The sequence below is a fragment of the Pleurodeles waltl genome, chromosome 2_1 (assembly GCF_031143425.1).
Source record: "Pleurodeles waltl isolate 20211129_DDA chromosome 2_1, aPleWal1.hap1.20221129, whole genome shotgun sequence".
NCBI classification, from domain to species: Eukaryota; Metazoa; Chordata; class Amphibia; order Caudata; family Salamandridae; genus Pleurodeles; species Pleurodeles waltl.
The window spans coordinates 702,865,452-702,885,425 of record NC_090438.1 but is presented as its reverse complement, the minus strand read 5'-3'; the positions used below and the strand labels follow the sequence as shown (position 1 = coordinate 702,885,425).

General features: G+C 47.1%; 1 protein-coding gene across 1 annotated transcript in view; it reads left to right on the top strand.

Annotated features, from left to right (window-relative positions):
* The window catches only part of ABCA13 (ATP binding cassette subfamily A member 13), a 2,435,905-nt gene that overhangs the window by 1,231,482 nt on the left and 1,184,449 nt on the right, over window positions 1–19,974 (top strand). The gene's annotated exons all lie outside the window — the stretch shown is intronic.

The following is a 19,974-nucleotide window of genomic DNA, read 5'->3' as shown; positions in this document are numbered from 1 at the left end:
ATTGGTTAACATTGAACCCTATGGGTCTCAGGAGCCAATGACGATGTGCGGCGGCGGTCGCGGTACGCACCGCCACGGTACGCACCGCCGCGGGCGTGACCGCTATTTTCTATCTGATTAATCACTCGAGACCTGATCATCCACAGGAGAGAACAAATACTGCAAGTGCTGCTGTGACCTCGGTCTGGGAGATACAATGGCTGCTGCGACTGGGGAAAGAGCCCCTGCCTTCACTTCCGAAGAATTGGAGAAACTTGTTGATGGGGTCCTCCCCCAGTATGCGCTACTCTAAGGTCCTCCAGACCAACATGTTAGTACACAGGGTGCACGCTGAATGGGCTATGCCTGTGTTGAGTGGGGTGTATGTAAGATGGTGGGGAGGGGAGCGAATGAGGAGTGCAACGCACGACAGATGGGAACATGTGCCACATGGCAAGGTTGGGGAGGGGGGGCCACTCACATCTACCATGCAGAAAAGTGATGATATTTCCTTTCCCACCCTGTACATGTCAAATAGGTCAGCGCCCATCAGAAGGTCGACATTTGGCGTGCCATCGCCAAGGACGTCCGGGCCCTGGGGGTCCACAACAGACGGGGCACCCACTGCCGAAAGAGGTGGGAGGACATCCGCCGCGGGACCAGAAAGACCGCCGAGTCTCTGCTGGGGATGGCCTCCCAACGTAGGAGGGGTGCCAGCCGCCAATTGACCCCCCTGATGTCCCGGATCCTGGCGGTGGGCTACCCCGATTTGGATGGGCGCGTGAGGACATCACAGCAGACACAAGGGGGTGAGTATCAGCACATTCTGCTATCTTTGCGCGCAGTGGAGTTGTCTGGGTGGGGGAGGAGGGCTGTGGGTAACTCAAGGCCAGGGCGCTTTCTGTAGGCTAGTCCCCTCCGTTAGCCATGGCCCTGTGCCCCCGCCCCCCACCTCTGTAGGGTGCCAAGTACAGCTATCCATGGTCCTGCATCACCCATGTGTGCATTTGTCGTCCATAGACCTGTAGGCCTAGTCACAAGAACTGAGTAGTGTACCCCGATTGCGCAGCGTAGTTCAGGGGGCTTCTGTGTCTGTCCTCTCCGCCAACGGTGTTGCCAATGCATGCACTAAACCTGTCTTCATTTTTCCCCCCCACCCATTTTCTTTTTCTTCCTGTGCATGTGTGCATTAGCATCATCAGGCGGAGGAGAAGTGGCATCGGCGCACGAGGGAGCTGCATCTCACATGGCCCCGGAGGGCCATGCAATGGACTCCGAGTTCAGCAGTGAGACGGAGGGCGAGGGGAGCTCCACAACGGGGACCCGTGGAGACGTCAGCGACACCGACACGTCCTCGGAAGGGAGCTCCCTTGCGGTGGCGGCAACATCCGTGCCCACCGCAACTACAGGTACAGCCGCCACCCAGCGCACCAGCTCCGCCCTCCAAGCAGCCCCTCAGCGTTCGCCCCGTGCCCGCTCGCACACCAAGGCGGGCATCTCCTTCGCCCCAAGCACCTCAGGCCCTCCCCCAGTTACCCCTGCTGCCCTCAGTGAGGAGGTCATTGACCTCCTCCGGACGCTCATTGTTGGTCAGTCTACCCTTTTGAATGCCATCCAGGGGGTGGAAAGGGAGGTGCATCTGAGCAATGCATACCTGGAGGGCATTCATTCGGGTCAGGCTGCCCATCAGCGATCGTTCAACGCTCTGGCCTCAGCACTGACGGCAGCCATTGTCCCTGTCTCCAGCCTCCCTCTTCTAACTCCCTCCACCCAGTCCCAGTCTCCTGTTCCTCAGCCTATCCCATCCACACCATCAGACCAGCCTGCACACACCTCAACACCCAAGGCAAGCTCATCCAGACATAAGCACCACAGATCCCACAAGCATTCACACAAACAACATCCAGATGCAGACATGCCAACAGTCACTACCACCTCTGTGTCCCCCTCCTCCTCATCTCCCTCCTCCCTCCCTGTGACGTCTCCACTCACACCTGCATGCACACCACCATCAGCCAGTACTTCCATCACCAGCACACCCTCCATTACAGTCAGCACACGTGCAGTTACCACCCCCACTGCCATTTACACGTCCCCTGTGTCCTCTCCCACTGTGTCTGTCACCCCCTCTTCCAAACCACACAAACGCAGGCAGCCACCCACCCAACAGCCATCCACCTCACGACAGCCTCCAGCCCAAGCACCTGCACCCAAAGACAGCACACTTGACTCTCCTACAACCACATCCTCTTCCTCCACTCCCATACCCACTGCACCTACCGTTCCCATTGCTCCTAAAAAACCTTTCCTCTCCAAAATTAACCTCTTTGCCTCACCTGACCCACCCCCTCCATCTGGTAAGAGTCCAAAGAGCACCTCAGCCACCACCAGCCCTGCATCTAGTATCACCATAGTGCAGGGCTATTGGAGTCCACCAGCTCCTAGGGAAGGAACATCGGCCAGCAGCAAGGGGACAGCCAGCCCACCCCCTGGGAAGAGGACAAGAAAACTTAAGGGCCGGCGCGAAAAGCCTGAGACGGCTGCCACCACGGAGAGTGGCCTTGCCACGTCACCTGCCACATCAACTAAGGGAGGCAAGGGCCCGAGAGCTGCAGCGAAGGAGGGCAAGGGCAGCAGGGCGGAGAAGACATGCAGCAGCCGAGCGCACCAGGAGGGCCCCACCAGCCCCATACCGGGTGTGATGGACGACACCCAAGGGCACAAGACTCCATCACAGGAGGGCCCCGCTACCACAAGGTCGGAGGGCGACTAAGCGGGGAGTCTTGGCCAGGTCTGGCTCCCTTGAAAGACAGGACAAGCACCGCTGAAGAGGGCCCGCCAAGACAGGCACCGCTGAACAGGGCCCCACCGTGAAGAGCACCGCTGAAGAGGGCCCCGCCGTGAAGAGCACCGCTAAACAGGGCCCCGCCAAGACAGGCACCGCTGAACAGGGCCCCGCCGTGAAGAGCACCGCTGAACAGGGCCCCGCTAAGACAGGCCCCGTTGAACAGGGCCCCGCCGTGAGGAGCACCGCTGAACAGGGCCCCGCCGTGAGGAGCACCGCTGAACAGGGCCCCGCCAAGACAGACACCGCTGAACAGGGCCCCGCTGTGAGGAGCACTGCTGAAGAGGGCCCCGCCAAGACAGGCACTGCTGAACAGGGCCCCGCCGTGAGGAGCACCGCTGAACAGGGCCCCGCCGTGAGGAGCACCGCTGAACAGGGCCCCGCCAAGACAGGCACCGCTGAACAGGGCCCCACCGTGAAGAGCACCGCTGAACAGGGCCCGCCGTGAAGAGCACCGCTGACCAGGGCCCCGCCGTCTAAAGCACCGCTCCGCTGGGCCCTTCCTGTCAAGCACCGCTCCGCTGGGGCATTCATCTCAAGCACCGCTCCGCTGGGGCCTTCATCTCAAGCACCGCTCCGCTGGGCCCTTCCTCTCAAGCACCGCTCCGCTGGGCACGGCCGTCTCAAGCACCGCTCCGCTGGGCCCTTCCTGTCAAGCACCGCTCCGCTGGGCCCTTCCTGTCAAGCACCGCTCCGCTGGGGCCTTCATCTCAAGCACCGCTCCGCTGGGCCCTTCCTCTCAAGCACCGCCCCGCTGGGCCCTTCATCTCAAGCACCGCTCCGCTGGGCCCTTCATCTCAAGCACCGCTCCGCTGGGCCCTTCCTGTCAAGCACCGCTCCGCTGGGCCATTCCTGTCAAGCACCGCTCCGCTGGGCCCTTCATCTCAAGCACCGCTCCGCTGGGCACCGCCGTCTCAAGCACCGCTGGTCCATTGACAGTGCCGGTTCTGTGTCGAGCAGGTGTTCACGAAGCACTCTGGGCACCATGGCTCCTCCAATACCAGTGGAGTCGGTTATCCATCTGATGGACTGTGGCTTTGCACTCCCCAGGATGGTACAGTGGGCATGGAGGCCCCTCGTGGATCTGGCGTCGTGGACTCATGTGGCTGAGGTGCCACCCTTTCCCTTCCCCCTGAGGTGCCTGTTGTTTTCTCATCTGATGCCCCAGCAGTGTTCTCTCCAATGGTTTCCGGTCTCCTGTGTGGGCTTGGCCCATGTGTTTGTACACATTGGCCCACGGACTGTGGATATTGAACGGACTGTGCAGGACTTGTTGACTATGTTTATAATTTGCACTATGTTCATTATTACTTTTGTATATTTCATATGGCATATTTACCATGACTTAAATGAACCTATTTTATACATAAATTTTAAACTTCATTTGAATTATGTCTTTGCATTCTTCCGGGGGGGTTGGGGGGTGTCACTCTGACTTGTTGCTCTGCATTGGTGTGTAGGTATTGGGGGGGGTTGGGGGGGGGGTGGGTGTATCGCGTATGTGTGTGCCCGTAAGCTTTCCTCCTCCCCCTCCCCTGTGTCGTAGGTGCAGTACTCACCGTTGTCGTCTGTGCCGGCATTCGTACTCCTGGTAGATGAGCAGGTAGACAATAGCCGATAGGATGTGTAATTCGGGCTCCATGCTGTCCTCCTTCCTCGTGGAGTGTGTCTAGGTGAGCGTTTTCCCGTTCGTAGTCTGTTTCCGCCGTGTTTTTATCGGCGGGGCTCCCGCCCCGGAAAAGGTGGCGGATTGGTGAGTTGTGATAGAGTGGGCGGTACATTGTCTGCTGCCTGCCTGTTGGCGGTGACCGCCGCGCTGTTTGTCGGTCCCGCCGTGGCGGTCGGAGTGTTAATGTGGCGGGCTGTGTTGGCGGTTCCCGCCAGGGTCAGAATTCCATTTTGTGGACCGCCTGCCTGTTGGCGGGTTGGCCGCCGCTTTATCACCGACCGCCAGGGTTAGAATGACCCCCATAATTTGGACAGTACAGACTTGCTGGGCAAATAGAGCTACTGCTCAGGATCAGTCAAGGCTGACTATGTGCCACAAGTATATGGGGACACTATTGCATCGTATATCACTAATTATGGCTTCATAAAACATGGACCAGCTTCTGATGCTTGTCACAGCTGTATCTCTCTTTAGCAGTAATATTCTCTTTGAAGGTCCACAATATGTTTCTCTTGGGGATTGTTTCTTCATAAACCAGTGTCAGAACGATTTGGGTGACCTCGGAGCTAACTTGGGCAAATATCTTTTAAGTGGCCTGGTAAGAAGGTGTGGTGATACCTCACCCGTTGTGGGGTTGCTGCACTTGTATTGTCGGAGTCATAGTTTTGACATATGTAATGAGGAATAAGATGAGTAAAGCAGTATATAGGAAAACATTTCCTAACGATTATTCTTGAATTCGGTTTGTTTTTCCAGACATATTTCCTCTTCCTTTTTGCAGCATAAAATGTGCTTCTGAAATTCCATAACACCAGTAGTCCTGTTTCAGTCAAAAAAATGATTTGCCTCTCAAAACATGAGTTGTCAGCCAAAAATGTGAATACCTACCCAATAGTCATTAGGCCCTAAGGGCCATTGGTGACTGCCGCAAATCTTAAGGGGTGTGAGGGGGTGGAGTTGGGGGTGAAATAAAGAAAATAATAATATAAAAAAGTACTGTTCTTTAGGCCGATGCCCGCCGCTTCGCTCCTCTGCTCTTCCGGTGTCCTACCAGTCCCTGGGACACCAGCACAGCCTCCTCATGCAATCCTGACACTGCTCTCATGCTAAACCTAGCATGACAGCAGTGCCAGGATTGGTCTGCCGCTCATACACTGCATGGGAGTCTGTGCAGTTTCTCCAGCCTAAGACAGCCGTAGAAACCCACATATGCATTAAAGTGCATTCCACTCCTCCTCATCCCACTACCATGGGCCAGCCCGCCCCTCCCTGCTGAAAAATAGAACAATAGTAAACTGTTTTATTTTTCAGCTGCTGGTTTAGCTAGGGGGGGCATGGTCCTTCGCTATTGCGAAGGAGCCGCCCCTGCTAAGTGCTATCATCATCTGCCAACCATGGCCGAGCTACCAATGGATTCAGGAGAAAACTAATCCTGCTAATGTCCATTTTAGTAGGTTAGGATCTTTTTCCCAAAACAATTAGTCCTTGAAACAAGTCCATCCTATACATTATGTCTTCCTCCAGATCACATCGCCTCCAACAGAAGGATGACATCCTTGCATTCACTTTTGTCTGATCAATTTGGAATACCATACATAAAGCATATTGCAAATTACCTCTACTCTAACTACAAATGGATGTTTTTTGCACGCTCTCTTCCAGATGGCCCGATGTTCCCAATCAGATAGTTCTTTCCCCTGGTCTTATATCATCCCTGCATGTTTACTTGGTTTCACTTTATATTGCGCTAGTTGTTTTCCATATCCTCAAAATGCATTAAGACGGGTGCTAGCAATGGCACATGGATTGAGTGATCCCTTGGTCCCATTTTCCCTCCAGTTAAATCAGAGGGGTAAAGCTTCTTTAGTGTGGAAATAGAGAGGGTAGGGCATTAAAGCAAAGGTTTCTCTAGACAAGTAGTTGTGGTGCTCTATCTATCCTTGATGCCATTCATCCTTAGGGCTTGTGCTAAACACTGTCCCCTTTTCAGACCTGGAGACAGATTTACTAACATTTGGCACAGCGCAATGCAGCAAGACAACATGCAGCATCAAATAGAGGGAGCAGGAATGTGCCATATTAACCAAGATATGGCGTATTCCTGCTCTCGCTCTCTCTCTCTCTCTCTCTCTCTGTGCTCTCTCTCCACTAGCACATTGAATGCTGCCTAGTGCCAATGCAGGCACCCTTGGGCTATGGAGCAACGGTGCCTCAGTTAGAGGCAGTTTTGTTGTTGTGCAGGAAGGAACACTGTCCTGCGCAAAAACAATCCTTAAAGGCATTTTTCTTTTTCTGTATGTGCTTCACAATGCACCACACATAGAAAGAGGAAATAATGAGGAAAAATAAACATATTTCTTCTTGTTACCCGTCACCTTGGGAGGCATACCATTTTGATACATTCCTAGGTATACTAGTCTTAGTAAATCTGGGAATGCTCCAAAAACCCTGGGTGGATGCATGGTGACAACCATGGTCCACCCATGGAATGCCTTCTCAATGCAAATCAACACAAGGAAGCAACTTGTGCTGCCTTAGCTTACTCCATATTCATAATGCAACACAGAGCACTGCAAGGTGGTTTTGTGTGGCTTATTAAATTTTACGTAAGAGCTTGTATTGCCTTGCATCAACTTGCGTGATGCAAGGGCAATGCAAGCCCTTACTAAACCTGGGCGCTCGTTTTAAGGGGAAGGTTATTCCTCCTTGTAGAGAGTTTTCACTATTGCTTGCCATTTTCACCCTCCACGGTGAGCAGCCATTAAAATATGGGGGAAATTGTGAAAAGGAGATGTCCCAATGGAAATTCTTCAGTTGTTTCTCACTTACTAGAGCAATGTCATCAGTATAGGGGTACTTTAGGGATTGACTTGCTGTACTCCAATTCTGCCAGGGCACCAATGCATATACTCCACTGCCTTGGCAGTGTACAACCCTCAACACATAGAGTGCTCCCCCTGCCTGGTGGTGATTTCTCTGCCTTCCGAGGAACTGCCGTCACAGTACAGTGCAGTGGCACTGTGGCCCAGGAACTCACTGCACCCCAGTTACTGTTGTTTTTTAGTGCAGTAACCGTGTGAGAGAGCCTCTTTCTTCTTGTTTGAGTTCTTAACATCATTGTTATGCAGAAAATCTTTTGAGATAGGATGAATCTAATTTGGTATCAATGTGGTATGATGTGTGATTTCACATCAATTTACTCAGAATATGAACTGACGTGTGTTTGTATATGGAGTCATATATCCTCTTTAGTGACTACCAAGGAAGGAAAGGAAAAGGACAAGAGGCAAGGAGGTAATGCCTGTTTTAGCAGAATAAATCCTCAGGGAACCTGGGCCAAAGTTGTAGCATGATTACGAAGTAAAAATGCCACTGTCAATGTCCCTAGCTTGTTAACTTTGTACGACCAAAAGGGTTCTGGAAGAATGTGGTCCAAATACCTTTATTATCGTAGGCCCTGGCAATAGGATATTAAAAAATACGCTAAGGCCCTAATAATAGTCACTTCAATTATTACAAGTTTCCATATTTCGTACTTATTTCATCCTGAGACTGCAAGTGTGTAAATGGCTACATTGTGGGCAGTCTCCCCGTTTAACTGCCTGTTTTTATTTGTAAATGACTGATTTCTCAGATATATCACGAACACGTGGGTAAGGCATTTCAGCCAAGTTGTTTTTCATATTGCTCCCACTTGACCCTACAAAGCCCCAACAAATTATATGTGGACATTACTGCTGTATTTTTTGTGAGTGATTAATCCCTAAAAGTATATTTTTGGAGAAGTAAACTAGCATCAATCTAAAATAGTAACATGATTGATTTATATAACATAAGTTCACCTAAATGTTTTTTCCCACTGTTATAAAATATTGTTTTAGGGTTGTGTCACTTTTGTGGTGCAGCCCTGATGCAAAAATCCACTTTGGAATTTACTAAACCACGCAAAGTCGATTTGCATGGCTCAGTGTGGTTTATTACAAACAAAGTAATGCAACACAGTGCATAGAGTTGTCTGGTGTTACTTTTCACTGGGTAGGTATTACATGGGTGGCGTATGGACGTTTCTGTGCACCCACTTATGCATTTTGATGCAAACTTAGATTTACGAAAACACCCGACAGAAATCTAACAAGGAGAACCATCTTTTTTTCTCCTTTTTACTCCATATCTCTTACATTCTTCTGCACACATGGAAAGAGGAATATGCCTCTAAGGATTTCTGTTCCTGCATACAGACAATCCTGCCTGAAATGCAGAGCCCCTTGCACCATGTCACAAGGGAAGGGTGCTTCCTTTAGTGGTAAGCAACCACAAGTGCACCGGCATATACAGAGGGCTGAATAGTGCTATTCATCTCTCTCCTATCCACCCAACAGAGCACAGCAACTTGCTTTGCTGCACTGCATTGTGTGAACTGTTAGTAAATATGCTGCATAAGTCCATATCTAGACACACACCAATGTCTGTACTAAGGATATCTGTCTTAACTAGTCAGAGTATCTACTCACCCTTCTCTATGGCTAGCAGCAAACCTCAAACATCGTTTTACTTGTTGTTTTAAACTTAATACATTTTTTATTTTTTTTCTGGAATGCTCTTGAAATAACCACAAAATGTATTTTGTTCTGGGATGAGAGTTAGTTTTAAAGATAACTGTATATAAGAAAAAATAATTTGCCAAGAAGGGCAAAGGCAGGTTTGATTACACCATTTAGTGGAACAAAATTGTGATTCAAACTTTGCTCTCTGGATGAAAATGCAATTAATTTAATTAGCTGGGAACTAATGCAAATGAGCCCCGCAGTGCCTGGGGAACTTGGATCTTGGTGTGTCGAATAAAAAGATTGTGCTGGCAGTCAAGGCAACTCACAGATTTACTACACTTCAATTTATGTACTGATTCCTTTTGAATATTTCTCATATCCAGTAACTTACGATGCTGTGACATATATTTCATTAGGTTGTCAGCTTTGATAGATGCTGGGAACAGGCAATCAATGACACAGTGCCTATTCTCAGTTTTTCCAAATCTAATAAAGACCAGCAAAATTGTTTTGCTACATTTTGGTACCAAAAATATGAACTAAAAAGCTATATTATTATGGCATATTAGTATGCAGGTTACAAGTAATAAATCCTCTGGGAATCTCTCCCAATGAAGAGTAGCTGGCCATGCAACAAAACGCACAGGCAGTCGCTGTAACTACTTCTGTTTAATGAAGTCGGGTTTGTTATTTACTTTCAATCTCGAGATATATTGTGAGTGGCAGCCTGGACTCCTACACCTTTTAGCAGACCTCCCTAGTGAGTAATATATCCGTCTGTTAAAAGGAAATGTTGTTTGTCGAAAAGGAGCAACTGAGTAACAAGTGGAAATTGGCCTATTTGTGTCTTTATCCATTGTCCTTTACTGGTAGGACATTATTATAACATTTCCTTTCTAGTTGCTCGTAAAATGTCAGCTTTAAGTACACATTTTCTGAACAAACACTCTGTGCTAGTTTATAGCATACTGCTAACAAACAAGCATAAGTCTCGCTTTTGGGACCTTATAAGTGTTTAGCCAGAGCTACGGGCTTTGCCAGTGTCTTTAAGGTATGTAATAGAGCAGCATGGGTGCTGTGCTTCATGTTAAAAAGTTATAATAAAAACGTGTTAAAAGCATTTTTGTTACCTTATACATAACCAAGAAGACATTTTTTATTTAAACTTTGAACAAACATTTTTAATCATTGTTTTCACTTGGATTTAAATAATTTTACAAAATAAATGGCCTGATTTAGAATATAACAGATGGGTTACTCCATCACAAACGTGACGGATATCCCATCCACCATATTATGATTCCCATAGGATATAATCAGATTGTCACAATCGTGACAGGCTATCCGTCCACCAAACTGTTAATGAGGCCCAGAGTGTTTTTATAATTTCACATTTAAGGCCTCTGATTTGTTGATGCTTGGTAGTGTGTTTAAGAGTTAAATAAGTGCATGATGGTGCTGGAAACAGAACATTTATTTAATATATTTCATATATTTTTTCATGGGTGCAGGGAACTGCCCTTTGTTTGAATAGTTAACTGAGCTTATTGGACCTTCAGGTCTGACAAAATATTTAGCATTTTTCAAGGTCTGACCTATTAACCCGAAAACAACAGGCCTTTTGTGGCTTGTACTACAAAGAACTTCCACACATGCCTTACTTTACCAAATTTGGGGAGGGGGCAGAAGCAGAGGGTGATTCACTTAGAGGAGATATCTCAAGTGGTCTGCACCAACTGAGCATGATATTAACAAAGCTAGTGTCCTTTCTGCGGAAAAGCCCAGTAGACTATAGAGAGTGATTAGAATACAATAGGTTTCTTAATGGGGAGTCATGGCAGTCATCAAAGTGGTGGACACTGCATCCCATTTCTTCAGCTGCATGACAATCCTAGTCCATTTTTTTTTATATTATGCTGCCAACGATAAAAGTGGTGCATCTTTCAGTCACACATATGCTATTATTTAGGGGTCGATTCACAAACTGCATTTTGTACTACATAAAGTACATACATACCAGAAAATGGTATTCACAAAAATACAAGCCAGAGACCTCAAGCTCTCCTATCTTTTCCTTGCTGAGATTTCTGCCACAGTGGCAAAGATCTCCACATACCTCGGGAGAGACAAGGGGAAATGGCTAACATTCAGAGAATGCCTACAGGTAAATGAATAAGATTTACAAAATTTTAAGAAGGGGTTTAGGGAGGGACATACACCCACAAAAGAGTAAGGCCATTGCCATTCACAAACTACATTTCTAAAATTACCATCACCTTAATGGAGCAAACCAGGTGTAAATGTACTCCAGCCCACCCTTGGAGTATGTCAAGTTTCAGCACGTTCCAATAAAAAAATGGAGAGAGCAAAATGATATTACACCCCATAGGGATTAATTTTAAAATTATCAAATTACATTAACACTTAAAATAATAAACTTTATTTAAATAACTGAATAAACATTTAGTACAAAAGTAAAAATAAAAATATTTTAAATTGATTCAACATTAATTTCTTAACATTATTTCCTAAATAAAGATAAAGATAAAGATAAAGATAAAAGTAAAGATAAAGATAAAGATTGTCAGTGTTTTATTGATTAAATGTTTGTGTTGTTTTGTGGTAGCAAGACGCTGAGATTGATCTGTGTCAGAATTGCAGCTGGATACACTGTGGCCCGTATTTATACTCCGTTTGCGCCGAATTTGCGTCGTTTTTTTCGACGCAAATTCGGCGCAAAACTAACGCCATATTTATACTTTGGCGTTAGACGCGTCTAGCGCCAAAGTATTGGCAAAGAGCGTCATTTTTTAGCGTGAACGCCTTCCTTGCGTTAATGAGATGCAAGGAAGGCGTTCCCGTCTAAAAAAATGACGGCGACGCAAATGCGTCGTATTTATACTCCCGGGCAAAAATCACGCCTGGGAGGTGGCGGGTCAAAAAACCCCGCATTTGCGCCACATTTTAACGCCTGGGTCAGGGTAGGCGTTAAGGGGCCTGTGGGCTCAAAATGAGCCCACAGGTGCCCTCCCCTGCCCCCAGGGACCCCCCCGCCACCCCTGCCCACCCCAGGACGACACCCAAGGATGGAGGGACCCACCCCAGGGACATTCAGGTAAGTTCACGTAAGTATAATTTTTGTTATTTTTAAAAAAAAATTGGGTGGCATAGGGGGGCCTTATTTGTGCCCCCCTACATGCCACTATGCCCAATGACCATGCCCAGGGGACATAAGTCCCCTGGGCATGGCCATTGGGCAAGGGGGCATGACTCCTGTCTTTACTAAGACAGGAGTCATTTAAATGGCGTCTGGGCGTCGAAAAAATGGCGCTAATCGGGTTAAGATGACTTTTTAGCGTCAACCCGACTTGCGCCATTTTAAGACGCCCTAGCGCCATTTTCCCCCTACGCCGGCGCTGCCTGGTCTACGTGGTTTTTTCCACGCACACCAGGCAGCGCCGGTCTGCTTGCGCCGGCTAACGCCATTCCATAAATACGGCGCCCGCATGGCGCTTCGGAATGGCGTTAGACGGCGCTAAATTTTTTGACGCTAAACTGCGTTAGCGCAGTTTAGCGTCAAAAAGTATAAATACGGGCCTGTGTGTGCCGAAGGACATAGCTGTTTTATTCATGACATTGGGCTGAATTGTTTTACTTTCCTGAGGGATAAGTTTAAATGAAAATAATGAATGTGATGGTATGGTATGCTTGAGTAACCTACTTTGTTCTCAGTGCTTATGGGTTGAATTTTGGAGATGGGGCAGCAGTTTGCTTTTTAAGTGACAGTGCTTCCGTGCCTTGTTATGTTCCTAAGGCTATCTAATGTGTACAATTATTGTAAAATGAGCTTGATGTTCAGTTGGACAGGACTGATTATGCTTTATTGTTTGAAGAAGGGTACTGTTAGAAATTAATTGATAGTCTACCATATAGCATATCTCAACAGTACTGTTTGTGGCATTGTCTGTTTAATTTCTGCTTTTGATATATTTTCTGGTAAGCATGTTGGTTGGTGTAATGTTGTGGACATTGCAATAGCCAAACAAAAAGCTATCTGTATACAATATTGTATGTGTGTGGAGGTTTTTTTGCAACGTGTTCTGTCTGTGGTAGGGTTGAGCAACCTGTGAAAGTGAATTATCCATTTAGACCTTATAAGTGCCATTGCTATGGAATATGGTTTACAAGTTATTCATATGTAATATAGGTCATTGCATAAGACATGGATTAACCATATCATATATATCAATAGTCTGTTGGGAAACTTGATACCCATAAGCACAAAACAGATTTCTCAATGACCACTTAGTTATTTTTGATAAAAACAGATCAGTGGAAACTGCAATTTCCAGAGAGATCAATTTAAAATACATTTTAAGATTGATTATTAGTAACCCATGGGGCAGTACCATATTTATCATGGAGTGGCTTAAAACATTCTTTACTTTCCTTAAGATGTTTAGGACAACCTAAAGCATAATAATTCAGTACGTCAACATTTCATATACTCCATAATAAACACTCACATAAAAAACTGTAATGATATGAGCGTATGTTGCAAGCCAGTCATACCTAACCACATCTTCAACAACCAACAATGCAAATTTACAAAAATTAGGTACAGAGGCATTTCTATTCTAGTTTTGCACAACAATATTTTATCTACATACTTGTTTGCAAGGAGTGATTCTCATTCACCGTAAAAACCCAGAAGGACCCCCCCGCCTGCTCCAGAAGCACTCATCACAGAATGTAGTGTAGCGAAGTGTGAGCAAGAAGGTTGCTGCTGCCACTGCTTCCCTGTCCCCATAGCTCTTCAGCTCCTCACTCCTTGCTCCCCTGTACTGCGGTGTCCAGGCACCACTGCTACCTGTGTTGTGTGGGGTCTGACATGCCACACTGTTGCATTTAGGGGTGCAGCAGGGAGCCATACAAGTAGTTAGAGCCTTAAGAGAGACATAGTGAGATACATTTCTTCTCAAATACACTACATCGCTGTGCCACTGCCACCCAGCACCATTCTTTTGTTGCCAACATCATTGCTGACCTTGCCAAAGCTTGCCCAACTCACCTCAGACAGGCAGGAGTTTGTACGAGCTTTACAGCTGAGTCGTGAGCTGAGTTTTGCTATCCACGTGGAGGGAATTTGAGGATTCAAGTGAGCAGTGTAGGGCACTACGGAAGCAGCTGGTGTGCTTGTGCCGCATGTAGTATGCTGGTGTTGGTGGGCTCCCAGGGTTCCAGAGTTCCAACACCCACTTGTTGCTTTCTCCTGCCACCAGCTGTGGGGGTCCACTTGTTGTGGCGTGACTTCAGGGCACCAAGGGAGGCTGCTTCATGGGCTTCCCAGCAAGGAAGGCGGCACCAGTGCTTCATGCGGCATGCAGCCCTCTACTGGCTTGCACATAATTCAGCACAGCTCAGCCACCCAATTGATTTGATCTGACCTGCTCTGCTTCACCTTGCACTTTCCACCCTCCACAAATTAAGTCAATTATGCTGTGTACTAGGGCGGAGGACCCTCCACAAATTAGGTCAATTATGCTGTGTACTAGGGTGGAGGAAAAGGACGAGAAGGGCACAGAGAAGAGCAGAGTGAAGGACAGAATACCAATCAGACATCTCCAGGATCTGAAAAACCCATACCACCTATTTTGACTTGACCTGACCTGGTCCTTGTGTGACCCTGTGCTTTCTACTCTGTCCTGAGTGAGCTAGTGAGTCCATTCTTTTCCAAGAGCCTGGTCCTGACTGTGCAGGATAAAGGCAGGGGTAGGGTGAACCACAAAAGTTACTACATAGGCCTGTGCTTAACCCTCTGGTAGCTTGGCACAAAAGAAATTAGGCAACGTGTAAAGTGTTCAGACAATACTCAAACAGCAGTAAAGTGAAAACATAGTATAAGGAAACACCCAAACTAATTTAGAAAGATAGAGATTATTTTAATAAACAAAATGACACAAAAATTATAATCCAATCAGTAGACAGGGGTTTTTAGTTTTTAAAGTTTAAAATAGCACCAAAAGGCGTGAAGTGCTAAGTGGAGGTCACTGGTCACGACAAACTAGGACAAAGTTGCAAGTTGAGGCCAACCGGACACAGGACCAGGTTTGTCCCACTAGATCCAGTGAAATCTTTGGGGGGATGTGCATGGCACTGCTCTGTGAAAGTCTACATCTTGCTGCCTTGGATCTGGTGACACCTTCAGTTAGGAGCTGCATGACCTCAGTCCCCCCTTGCAGCCTTTTATTTGCAGGTGCCCATTGCCTTCAATGGTGTAGCACATGAGGCTACGAACACGTCCAGCACCTCTGCACCCTGGCATGCCAGGGAAGGTAAACTGAAACTGCTGGTGGTTCTTTGGACCTTGCCCCCCTAACACCTTAAGTCCCAAATGGCACCCCCAAATTTTCTTTTTGCAGTATATGTCTTTGTTCCCATAGGGTAACATTACTGCATTCAAGGCTACCACCTCAAACTGTTATTTGTGTATTTGTATTTACTTCAAAATTCATAATTCTGAAAGTACTTACCTGATATCATCGATCTTGGTGTCTAAAAATATATAAAAATCTGTGTTATTTTGATATATTGGCCTTGGATTTCTTTTTGAATGTGTGTACCAATTATTGGCTCTGTGTGTGCAACAAATGAGTCATACTTTCCTCTGATAAACCTAGCCTATCCGACCACACTACCACTAATAGAACACTTGGGATTATTAAAGTAAGCTATGTAAACCAAACAGGGGTCATCTGGCATTGGTAGGGTGTGCCCTTATATTGACACACTACATAAAAAGCCACCTTCCTATGGATACATTTTGGGTGATCACCAACTTTTCCAAGTAGTTCCAACCTGGAACAGATGTGCTTCTGTGATTGAATTTGGTCTCATGGAAGTACTGTCATACTGGCAGGACCTGGATTTTAGTCAGTTATACTTAGGATGGCAAAATGTCAGCCTGGTTGATCCAATTCAGGAATAAGGATTTTCACAAGTAAATGTAGGTATTTGAGTACCTAACTGAAGCTTGGGTACACAAATGACTATGGAAAATCAGTCCATATAAATTATAACCTGCACATTTCAAGGTTAAAAACATCAGAAGAAGTTGTTGAATTACTTGGTGGTTCATGAAACAATGAACCAAACATTACACTTGATTCAGTCTCGGTCACTGTAACCTCGTCGCCTAAAGTGAATATGTTGCTTCCTACTTATTGCTCATCTTTACCAGTGCTTAATTTGAGCCAACACCTATTTTTGGGGACTAGCACATATTTTTCCTCAACAAGCTTTGATCCAGAGCAAGAGAGAAAAAAACACAGTAAAGAAGGGGGAAGAGAAACATGGAACAACAGTGGCAAAGGGAGAAAGAAAGGGTGGAGAAGAGCATGGAAGAATAAAACAAAAAGGCAGGGAGGGTTTGCTGTTGGATTTTAAGGCGCACAAGGTGGAATCATGCTAGTATTTGGCACCCCGACCTTCAGAAGTGCTGCCCATGTGCCAATGAACCAAACATTGGGCCCCATTGCTTAATCTTTTACAAATTAAGGGGCATATTTATACTCCGTTTGCGCCGAATTTGCGTCGTTTTTTTTATACTTTGGCGTTAGACGCGTCTAGCGCCAAAGTTCATGGAGTTAGCGTCATTTTTTTGCGTGAACACCTTCCTTGCGTTAATGATATGCAAGGTAGGCGTTCCCGTCTTAAAAAATTACTGCGATGCATATGCGTCGTATTTATACTCCCGGGCAAAAATGATGCCCGGGAGTGGGCGGGACTAAAAAACCCGCATTTGCGCCGGATTTTAGCGCCTGGGTCAGGGCAGGCGTTAAGGGACCTGTGGGCTCAGAATGAGCCCAGAGGTGCCCTCCCAAGCCCCCAGGGACACCCCCTGCCACCCTTGCCCACCCCAGGAGGACACCCAAGGATGGAGGGACCCATCCCAGGGAAGAAAAGGTAAGTTGTGGTAAGTATTTTTTTTATTTTTTTTTGGGCATAGGGGGGCCTGATTTGTGCCCCCCTACATGACACTATGCCCAATGACCATGCCCAGGGGACAGGAGTCCCCTGGGCATGGCCATTGGGCAAGGGGGCATGACTCCTGTCTTTGCTAAGACAGGAGTCATTTCAATGGGGGATGGGCGTCGTAAAAAAATGGCGCAAATCGGGTTAAGACGATTTTTTTGCCTCAGCCTGACTTGCCCCATTTTTAGACGCCCAAACGCCATTTTTCCCTACGCCGGCGCTGCCTGGTGTACGTAGTTTTTTTTCACGCACACCAGGCAGCGCCGGTCGGCTAACGCCGGCTAACGCCATTCAATAAATACGGCGCCCGCATGGTGCTTCAGAATGGCGTTAGCCGGCGCTAATTTTTTGGGCGCAAAACTGCGTTAGCGCAGTTTTGCGTCAAAAAGTATAAATATGGGCCTAAATGCTAAATTATCTAGTTTATGTCAAAAATGTGGTTGTTGAATTTCAAACTAGGGAAATTCCCGTACTAACTGAAACACAATGCACTAAAAAATAAACAGCAATTCTTTTTGAATAAGATAAAATAAGATCTAGAAGTACAACTAAATTTGAACTCAGTGAAGCTGCTGGCCTGTGGGGTCGTCGCACTCCAGCGAGGACCACGGCTTCAGTTGCAGGCGTCGTCGTGGAATCCGGCAGCAGCATCAGTCCGGAGTCATCCAAAGTCAGTGCACTTGGTTCTTCTTGGTTTTCCACCAGCGTCTCCTTTCAAGGCACCAGGGATTGGATTAGGTACCACTTGACAGGGCAGGAGTCTCAGCAGAGAGATGCTGGCAGAGGAAGTCTTTGATGGCCCTGAGACTTCAGAACAGGGGGAAAGCTCAGTCCAAGCCCTTGGAGATACCTCTCAAGCAGGAATATGTCACAAAGTCCAGTCTTTGTCCCCTTTTTCAGGCAGAACCAGCAACTGCAGGATAGCCCAACAAAGCACAGTCACAGGCAGGGGCAGCACTTCTCCTTCAGCTCTTCTCCTGACAGAGGTTTCTCTTGAATCTGTGAAGTGATCTAAAGTCTGGGGTTTTGGGTCCAATACTTATACCCCTTTCTGCCTTTGAAGTTTCCCAACTCCAAAGAAAAGTCTCTGTTGTTTACAGGATCCTGCCGTCTCCAGACCTGGCCCCAGACACACACCAGAGGGTTGGGGACTGCTTTGTGCGAGGGCAGGCACAGCCCTTTCAGGTGTAGGGGACCACTCATCCATCCACTCTAGCCAAGATGACCCATCTGGATATGCAGGTTACACCCCATTACTGTTTGTGTGACTGTCTAGTGGAGATGCACAAACAAACAGGCAGAGTCACAGAATCGTTTAAGCAAGAAAATGCCCACTTTCTAAAAAAGGTATGATAAACCACAGAGGGTAATCCAATAAAAACCCAAGGGGGCTGGGTAGAAACTTATTACAAAACTACAATGCCCCCATAGGAGACAACCTCAACAACAGAACCATCCCTTAACACTAACATGCAGCATGGGTACAAGATCATTGAAAAACCAACTTTATTTTATGTACAGAAATAAAATCTAAATTTATGTAAAATTCAATCCAAAACATCTCCTATCGAAACACCACAAAACTGAAGGACAAAGACAAGTGCAAAGATCAAGTGCTTGTGATCAGAAAAGAAGAAGGAGATAGTAAGGCCCATATTTATACTTTTTGACGCAAAACTGCGCTAACACAGTTTTGCGTCAAAGAAATTAGCGCCGGCTAACGCCATTCTGAAGCGCCATGCGGGCGCCGTATTTAAACAATGACGTTAGCCGGCGTTAGCCGCCGGCGCTGCCTGGTGTGCGTTGAAAAAAACGACGTACACCAGGCAGCGCCGGCGTAGGGGGATATGGAGCTTGGGTGCCAAAAAATGGGGCAAGTCAGGCTGAGGCAAATTTTTCGCCTCAACCCGATTTGCGCCATTTTTTTCGACTCCCAACCCCCATAGAAATGACTCCTGTCTTAGCAAAGACAGGAGTCATGCCCCCTTGCCCAATGGCCATGCCCAGGGGACTTCTGTCCCCTGGGCATGGTCATTGGGCATAGTGGCATGTAGGGGGGCACAAATCAGACCCCCCTATGCCACAATTTTTTTTAAAAAAAAACACTTACCTGAACTTACCTTAATGTCCCTGGGATGGGTCCCTCCAGCCTTGGGTGTCCTCCTGGGGTGGGCAAGGGTGACAGGGGGTGTCCCTGGGGGCATGGGAGGGCACCTCTGGGCTCCTTCCGAGCCCACAGGTCCCTTAACGCCTGCCTTTTACAGGCGCTAAAAAACGGCGCAAAAGCGGCCGTACGTCATTTTTTTTTACCCGCCTACTCCCGGGCGTGAATTTTGCCCGGGAGTGTAAATACGGCGCACATGCCGCGGAGTCAATTTTTTAGACTGGAACGCCTACCTTGCATATAATTAACGCAAAGTAGGTGTCCACGCTAAAAACTGACGCAAACTCCATGGACTTTGGCTCTAGACGCGTCTAACGCCAAAGTATAAATATGGAGTTAGTTTTGCGTCGGAATTGCGTCAAAAAAACCGACGCAATTTCGGCGCAAACGGAGTATAAATATGCCCCTAAATCTCACAACAATCCATTTACAATAAACTACAAAGCAGCCTGTTGGTTAATCTTTTTCCGCATTGAACCAATCTTGAACTCAAACAGCATTAAATTCCCTTTTTAATCCTTCATTAACACTACAAACAGTAACCAAATCCAGGCTGAAGCATCATCGTCGACGTTTCGACCCCCTCTCGCTCTTGGTCCAATTCCAAGCTCCACAATGGGTCTTCTTCAGGACTAGTCAATAGGGAACCACCTTATTTCAAACCATCTCCTAAGGCAACAATCTTTTCCAAAGTCACTTCAAAGCGACCCAAATCCGACATATATAAGGTTTCCCT